The following is an 8948-nucleotide window of genomic DNA, read 5'->3' on the forward strand; positions in this document are numbered from 1 at the left end:
GAAAAGATTAACAGCAGACAGTACAGAATGCTCTACGGTAGAGAGAACAATCCAAAACTAACCTGGATCTGAAAAGGAAATCTGAAAAATGAAGTAATTCCTGCAGTAACCTACTCTTAACGATCACTACGCACACGTTCCCTATACACTCGGGGTTAGGGCCTTGACGCTTCTCAGAGGTGAGCAGAGCTATGCCCTTTAATCATTTCCCTATGGACGCCAAATAAATAAGGGTGACAAAAAAAGTGCACCTCCTATAGCATTAATGAGACTGTGGTTGTGATAGATTGGTAGTGAAGCAGCTAAAAAGTGCTGCCAGGCCACCCATGGATAAGAAGACTTTTGGGGACGGGTTTTAGCCGAGTATTTTCATCAGTGCCTGGCACCAGAGAGCTGGCAGCTGCTCTGTTCCCTGGTGGTTAAGGCAGAGCGGGGCCACCAGGGGGCTATACCAGACAGCAACAGCCTGCTGGAAGAGCTGAATTCCCCGCTGCGATGGTATTCTCGTGAGGGGAATGATTTGACACTTTTTTGTCTAAATTGTTTCATCAGGTGGAGAGATCGCATTTAAAAATGAATCAGGAGATGTTTTCACGTTAAACGTTTACTTTTTCTTTCTGTGCCTAGAGTTATGTGATCAAGTATTTTTAAAGACTTTCATTTTCATCGTGTAAATTTGCTTATAAATATATTAATTAAATCTTAATTAAGGTCTACAAATGAACCAAAGGTATCAGAAAAACTCGTAGCTATTTGTACATCTGTAAAATATGATCACTTGTGTAGTGTTTTCATCGAAATAGAATTGTCTCTGCCTACCAGAGTGCCAGGGTGGTAGGTAGGTAATTATTACTGTAATCTTTCTTTCTTTCTTTTCTTTCTTTCTTTCTTTCTTTCTTTCTTTCTTTCTTTCTTTCTTTCTTTCTTTCTTTCTTTCTTTCTTTCTTTCTTTCTTTCTTTCTTTCTTTCTTTCTTTCTTTCTTTCTTTCCTTCTTTCCTTCTTTCCTTCTTTCCTTCTTTCCTTCTTTCCTTCTTTCCTTCTTTCCTTCTTTCCTTCTTTCCTTCTTTCTTTCCTTCTTTCTTTCCTTCTTTCTTTCCTTCTTTCTTTCCTTCTTTCCTTCTTTCCTTCTTTCCTTCTTTCCTTCTTTCCTTCTTTCTTTCCTTCTTTCCTTCTTTCCTTCTTTCCTTCTTTCCTTCTTTCTTTCCTTCTTTCCTTCTTTCCTTCTTTCCTTCTTTCCTTCTTTCCTTCTTTCCTTCCTTCTTTCTTTCCTTCTTTCTTTCCTTCTTTCTTTCCTTCTTTCCTTCTTTCCTTCTTTCTTTCTTTCCTTCTTTCTTTCCTTCTTTCTTTCCTTCTTTCTTTCCTTCTTTCCTTCTTTCCTTCTTTCCTTCTTTCCTTCCTTCCTTCTTTCCTTCCTTCTTTCCTTCTTTCCTTCTTTCTTTCCTTCTTTCCTTCTTTCTTTCCTTCTTTCTTTCCTTCTTCTTTCCTTCTTTCTTTCCTTCTTTCTTTCCTTCTTTCCTTCTTTCTTTCCTTCTTTCTTTCCTTCTTTCTTTCCTTCTTTCCTTCTTTCCTTCCTTCTTTCTTTCCTTCTTTCTCTTCAAGCTATTTATTTTTATATATATGGCACCTCTGCTACTGCAGGGATGCAAAAACCCTTGGGAGATGTATGTAAGGTAAAAGTGAGACAATGAAATTACACAGGGAAAAGTGTTTAGAAAGAAGAAATGACAGCAATAAATTCCAATGGTCATGCTTATTGGAAGCACACATTTTGTCCTTTAAAAATACACACTTGCATTAAGGCAGGCTTCTTAAGCACCGAACAGTTTCACAGATCTGCAGTCCCTGCAGTGAGAACAGCTTGGTGTTCCCAGAATTTTGTTTGCTGTATCATTTTGGCATCTGCTTTTCAAGTCAGTTTGAAATACAATGTTAGTAAAAACATAGGACGGTCAGGAAGAAGTGTTATGCATACCTGGTAAAGAGTGGCAGAAGAGGAAATAGGTGTGATGGGGAGACTTGCTGTAGTGTTATTATTTCAATACTCTGTAGAGTTTCTCTTTGCTTTCATTGAATATTTTCATATTCAAATAACGTAATAAGGGCAAAGAATAATTTGAAGATGCTTGCTGTTAACTTCATAAGCATAATATTTTTAAAAAATCTGTTTAATCCAGGACACTACTGAACTAGCAAAAAGATCTCATCACAACATTTCTTAATGGGAAGGCTTAGTGAGGCACTGCCATGTAATTCAGTCCCCTGAAACGGGATGTGGTACAGCCTAGGATCAGTAGCTAAATGTGCATGGGTTTTATCTGCTTCTTGCCATTACCGTAAAAGTGTTTTGGGGTTTCTTTGTACTTTTGGGAGATGATTAGTAACAAAGTTCATAAAAGATGAGCAATTTTGTGGAAAATGACCTAAGCCTGAATCAATATCGTACTGTTACAGGAAAGCAGACAGCACTGTGAGGTGTGTGAACAGGATCACTGAGTGCAAGACAGGAGTAACTCGTCTGTTCCGCCTGGCTGAATCAAGCCAGGAGGGCTCACGGTATTTCCATCATGCAGGAGACGTCGAATGTCTCTGCTCTACGGGGGAAGGACTTGAAGGGAGTTCCTTGTGGCTCTGGCCTTTGAGGAATGCCAAAGATCAGTGACAATTTGGGGGATTAAGACAGCAAGAAAGGGAGTGGGAATTACCAGTATCTACCATGCCATGTCTGCTGAAGCAGCTGCTATTGTTGTGGACCATAAATAACATGGAAAAGCAAAACAAGGTGCATCAAAAAAAGGAGATGGCCTTTTGACGAGAGAGCCTTTCAGTTCTAAAACTGATTTGGTCAAAACAGCTATTTTTAAATGAGGATTTTTAATATGACAATGTTCCTTTAGAATAATCTTTCCAAGGACATTTTCCAGCGTACTTCATCAGAACAAATAACATGTTCTAAATTACACACCTTTATACCTGTGGTTAGGCCAGAACCACGCTAATATACAAATCATACCCTTACAGGTATTTAACAACATCGTGCAAAAGAAATTGTTCAAGTTTTAATCTTTCTAGTGGGCACCTGGAGCTCCCTTTCACTTGCATTACCAGACCTAGAGAGACCTTTTCTCCTTCTTTGCCAGTCTTGGGGTGAGAACCCTTTATTGTTTCAGTAACCAATTCAGTCCTAGGCACTTCTACCTTCTAATGTTGTGTTTTCTGCTCTGCTTTTAAGGAACTAATCTGCAAAAGCACTGCTTTCATCTTGCTTCTTCGTAGATGAATCCTGCTTTCCAGGCACGCTCCCATCACGCAGTTCTCCTTAGTGCTATTAACAGGTACAAGTGTTTTGAGGGAACTGTATCAAGGATGATCAGTGGGGCTGTATTTCACATTGGTAACTGTCACTGGTTTCTAAATTAAATGTTAGGAAAGGTAGAGGTGCAACCAGACATGACAGCTGTATGCAGGCTACGGGAGTGTAGGAATATTTACAAGCTGAGTGTGAAATCATGAATTGCTTGCATTCAACTGAGATAAATTTTGATGGTAACAGAGCTGGTATTTTGAATTATACTTATTTAGACTTATTTTTGGGCGAAATGGGTTTCTGAGGAAAGAGTATCAAGGAAAACAATTCGCATCACATTTAGTAATCAAATTGTAACCAGTTCATTTTTATCTGTTAATTGCTGGTTATGCTATCTCTCATAGTAAAATGTCAAGGAACACAATCAATCTTCTCATAAAATGCACTGAGGTGTTCAAAATAAATGTGTTGGTGATTACAGAGACTTGGGGTTCACTGCTGGATAAAAGGTACGACAGCAACGGGCACATTACTAATTCCTTTGCATGGTGTAAGAATTGCAGTGCCTTCTCCATGGTGTTGGCACAGCCGTGCAGCTGAGCTCTGGGCTGAATCAGGGAAATGATCCATTTTAGAAGAGTTTTGGTAGTTTTTTTTTAGCTGTTTACAGCTTTGGCTCCCCACATGTTCACCCAGTTGCTGCAGGACGGGAGCAGGAGCGAATGGGGTGCAGTGGTGGGTGGAAAAGCCCTTCACCAGCATCACTTCAGAAAGCTTGGCATTAATATCCCACAACTAAATTTCAGCTGGGATGTTTGAACTTTTCTTATCTGGCAAAAATATATTTTTTTTCCCTGCCATAATTAGTGCATTTTAATGTATTTTGTACTAATTTTTAAAAACAATGTTCGTGGACTGTCCCATTATCTAACAGTGCTGCCTTTTATATTTATGAAATGTGTTAAATATGTTTGATGTGAAGGAAATGGCTGTTGCCTCTAAAGTCAGCTAAGTTTGCATCTTCCTGGAGTTTGGGTTCATTTTTTTTCTTAAGATCTTTTCTTTTTTGTTCCTTTGTAGGATCACGCTGTGCTCTGTAGATGTCCTGCTCTCCTGGCTGCGTGGTCCCTTCTCCATTAGGATATCACAGTGCCCACTGCTGATGAATCCTTGCCAAAGGACAGAACTTGTCAACTCCTGATGGTTTTAAGCAGCAGGTCTGTGCAGTGCTGTGAACCTACCTCCTGTGCAGGATGTCTTTTGGTGCCAGTACCAGGCTTTGGCACAAACATCTCATCACACCTGCCTGGTGGCATGTACGGGGCAAATAATAGCAGGGAAAGGAAGGGTGAGGGTCAAGGACAGTGCTGGCTCCCTGCAAACAGGGGCTGAATTGCAGTGAGAGCTTTGGAAATCCAGATGAGAGGTACCCAAACGGCATTAGCAGGGAGATACTGGCAGTCCTCTGCTCGTCCCTGAGATAACAGCACCAGCAGGGACACATTGAAGCTCAGGAAAGTGAATTTGCATTTAACACAGAGATTGTAAAATTACTTCAGTCTGGCAGAAAGCTGAAGCCATAATAGTAACTAATTAACGTATATATTAACATATATTGCGAATATTAACATATATAAGGCTAATACATAAGCTAAATTACATTGTGTGGGACGCCAGGGGAGGTTCAGGTTGGAAATGAGGAGACATTTCTGCTCAGAAAGAGCAGTCAGGCACTGGGACGGGTTGCCCAGGGAGGTGGTGGAGTCACCGTCCCTGGGGGTGTTCAAGGAGAGGTTGGACGTGGTGCTTGGGGACATGGTTCAATGGGTGACATTGGTGGCAGGGGGATGGTTGGACCAGATGATCTTGGAGGGCTTTTCCAACCTTAAGGATTCTAGGATTCTGTGTTGCATAACCCCTGGGACTTACCTTGCCTGACTTTAAAGTTAGGTCACAGGAGTCAAGGACTGAAGGACTGACCTGTTTTGTAATTGCAATCTGGTCCTAAATGTTGGGTTGTTTTTTCAAAGAATGAGTTAGATAAACTGTCTGTCAAGAGTTATTTAGGAAAAATAAGAACTGTTTTGGGTTAGAGAGTTAGAGACTCTTGCTCTACATCTTAGAAAGGGATATTGGGCCAATGCTTGCAGTTTTCTCTTAAGACAGGCTAAAATATGTTCATTGTCCAAGCTGAGAAAGCACAGATAAAAATCAGAAATAAGGAAAAGGATTTTAGGCGTGATTTCTGCTGTCCAAATGACTGAAAGTGTATTACAGGAAATTTATACTTGAGGTTTTTAGGATGAGTATAGACAATAGTATTCTGGAGCTTTCTTCCAGGGCACATAGATCTTCAGTAACAGTAAAGAAAAAAAGGGAAAGAATAAGTTGAGGGTCGTGCAGAGTTCACCTTATGTACCTCCTGAACTGATCTCTTAGTTTTTAGTTACTATCAAGAATTTCAGAGCAATATTTCATTGTGCAATCAGCGTCATGGACTGGCTAACTGACGTTCAGTTTACTTTGACTTTGTTACATTCGATTTGTATATTGGTTTATTATCGTTTTTGCAATGCTGTTTTCAAAACCCAGGAAGAGGAGAACCTACCTGGGATGTAACATTTCTGTCCTCTGCAGTTTCCCCAAGCAGGGAGGCCATACAAGAAACCAGGAAGACTAAAATAGACGCCACGTGCTTAGCAGCAAAGTTATGGGAAACGTAAGGTAAGCTTCAACTTTAATTTGAAGCAGATTGTACTTTTAAGTAAAGATATAATAAGTCCTAAAACACACTAGGATGCATTTAAATGTGCTGCATAAAAACACAGAGCAATTAAAATGGAAATTCAGACTTTCTGGTATGTTTATTCCCCACAGGGGTAATGTTTGGGAGGAGCTGGTATGCCATTAAGTGTTTTGAGTGCCACTGGTACAGTGTACTGAGTGCAACCTTTGTGCTTTGACTTCACATTTAAGCTCCTAGCTTTCCTCTGTTTTAATTACGAAAGGCAGCCTTCCCTCCAGGCAGGAACCTTGCTCATTCTTCTTCTGGAGGAGCCTGTCCTCTCTGCTCCTGAAAGAAGGGGCCTAAAAGAGGGACTCAGCACCTTCCTGAAATTCAGGTGACCTGAACAACTCCACTTTTTCTAAACTGATCGATTTTGGACACTGTTTATGAAACAGCCCTGCTGGAGGAAGGTGAACACTTCCCAGTCTGTGCTTTTCTCCTTTCCACAGCCTACTCTCTGCTCAGCTCACTTAGTACAAGCTCTTTTTATCTTTCCACACGCCTTTTTCATTGTTTGTGCAAAAATCTTCTGTACAGCTTGTGCTTAATAGAACAGCCTTATATCTCTTTACTTCGCTGATTCCCCATCTGTTCTCCATCCAAACCAAAGCTGAAAATTATCCTCTGCTTTGCATAAATCTCTTCAGCACTTATTCCAGTGCTTTTATTACTTTCAATTTTAACTTGATAGCCCTGTGATAGACACTATACAAAATAGTTCTGCACCGGACCCCTAAATCATTAACTGGAAACAAATCTTCCTTCATTTAGGAGTTGTTCATTTGTAACTGAATGTATATGAGTTGAACACTTATTTTCCATCAGTGTGATGTGTGTTCATAAGCATGGAGGGTAGTGCTGGTTTTTAACTGCATTAATTTTTAATTGATTATAGAGAATGTTTTTCCTGAGCCTCCCTATAAAACTGTGAGTGTGCAAAAAGATGAACTGGGGTCCTCATTTGTTACCAGACTAATTGTGCTGGATAATGGTAGTGCCTTCAGGCAGATTAGGTCCTACATAGGTTCAGTAACCATTGAATCATACAGCAAAGGAAAAAATGTCAGCAAAGTATAAGAAATCCCAAAGTTTGTTAAGCATCACAGAGCTAAGTTTCCAAATTTTACAGCCACCTTTTAGAGCTATTCCCTGAAACTAATTGTTTTGTCATCTGAAAGTTTATTTGCCTCCTTTTAGCTCTGCTGAACCAAGCGAAACTTAGCAGTCAGTCAGGCGTGGAAGCTCCTTTCACTCCTGATCTTCTCAACAGGCAGATCGTTTTATAGAAAAGTTGTACATGAAAAATCCAAACGATAGTGTGTCAGACTGACAGTGAAATGCCTCGTGATAATTACAAGTTCTGAGGCTTCTTTGAAGCACATACTTGCTGATCTTATTAGGTAAGATTTTCACCTTCCAGAATTCCCCCTTTGGGAATTATTTATTAGTATTTGGGAATCCCCCCTCAGTGTGGCAGCACTGAGGCATGAAGATGACAAAAGGTAGAGCAGGAGCTCTTGGAGTATGATTCTTCTGAATAACGTGTATCAGGAACTCAAAGAAGCTATGCAGTGCAGATGGGTGTCTCGGTGTGTTATCAGCCCGATAGGCTCAGTCCTCTATTTCTTTGATTTCATATGTTTGTAGTGCAGGTCTGTACCACATAACACATTTTTTTGTATTTCAGTAGCCTCATATTAAGTGGACCAAACTGAGGGACTACCACCATTTCCCTTCAAAGACAATATTTGTCAGGAAAATTTCCTTTAATTCTTCCTTTAGTTTATCCTAAATATTCCCATAAAATATATCCTTCCATCATTTCTAGTTAATTATAATTCTGTTTTATTTTACTTGGCCACAGACCTGAGTATTTGAAGTACCAGAAATCATTGTGATACGTGAAGATGTTGGTGAAGTGCATTTTGCTCCTTCAAAATGCATTAAATTGTTTAGAAATATAAGGAAATATTAGGACAAATGGACCCAGCTCCATCACGTACCTGTGCTTGCCGCCTTGTTAGAACAATGATCTCTTTGTCTCTGGGAAGATACTTGCGTGAGAAGGACATTATTTATATCAGTGAATTGAATTAATCTGTTCCTCCTGTGATTTCTGGCTGCATCACTGGGGTGACACTCGTGCCAAACTCCCCAATCCCATTAAGTGCTTTCAGATCATAGACCTGCCTTACTGATCCAGGACTGGTACAGGGTGAGGTATTACACCTGGATTTTAGGGTGTCTCTGCACTGTGAGGCTTGACATGGTTCCCAGGAGGGAAAAAAGACTCTCCCATAGCACTAACAAGACCCAAAACACATAGAATGACAAATAAGTCTTAACAGTAGATTAAATGCCTCATCCCTTTTATGTTTCCCTGATTGTACAGGATGAAGCAGGTACACCTCGTGTGTTTTCTGCAGGGACCTATGCAGCAGTAGGAGATGCTGCACCTCACCCACGTGGCTGCTCACAACACTTTACTCATCTCATGGCATTGACAGGATGAGAAGACTGGGAGTTCCCTCAGGAGTTCCCTCAGTTCCTCCGTTACTCCTCCGTTACTCCTTTGTGACTCCGTTACACCGTAGTCACGAAGGCTGAATTTCCACAAATCTGCCTGTCTGCTCCTCAGATGTGTTGGTGTTACCCCTTGTCTCTGAGGGTGGGATCCCTCTGACTACATGCAAATGTCTGCATTCAGACCAGTCACACGAGCTCGCTTTGCAGGCAGTGGCATGGAGTAGGCACTTAATGACTGACTGAATAGGGATGGTTCACCACGATCACTTTTAGAGATCTACAGTAGGACACAAGTGATCTGCTGTAGGAGTGCTTTTGGCTTTAGGACT

Source organism: Aythya fuligula, chromosome 3, assembly GCF_009819795.1.
Source record: "Aythya fuligula isolate bAytFul2 chromosome 3, bAytFul2.pri, whole genome shotgun sequence".
Lineage (NCBI taxonomy): Eukaryota > Metazoa > Chordata > Aves > Anseriformes > Anatidae > Aythya > Aythya fuligula.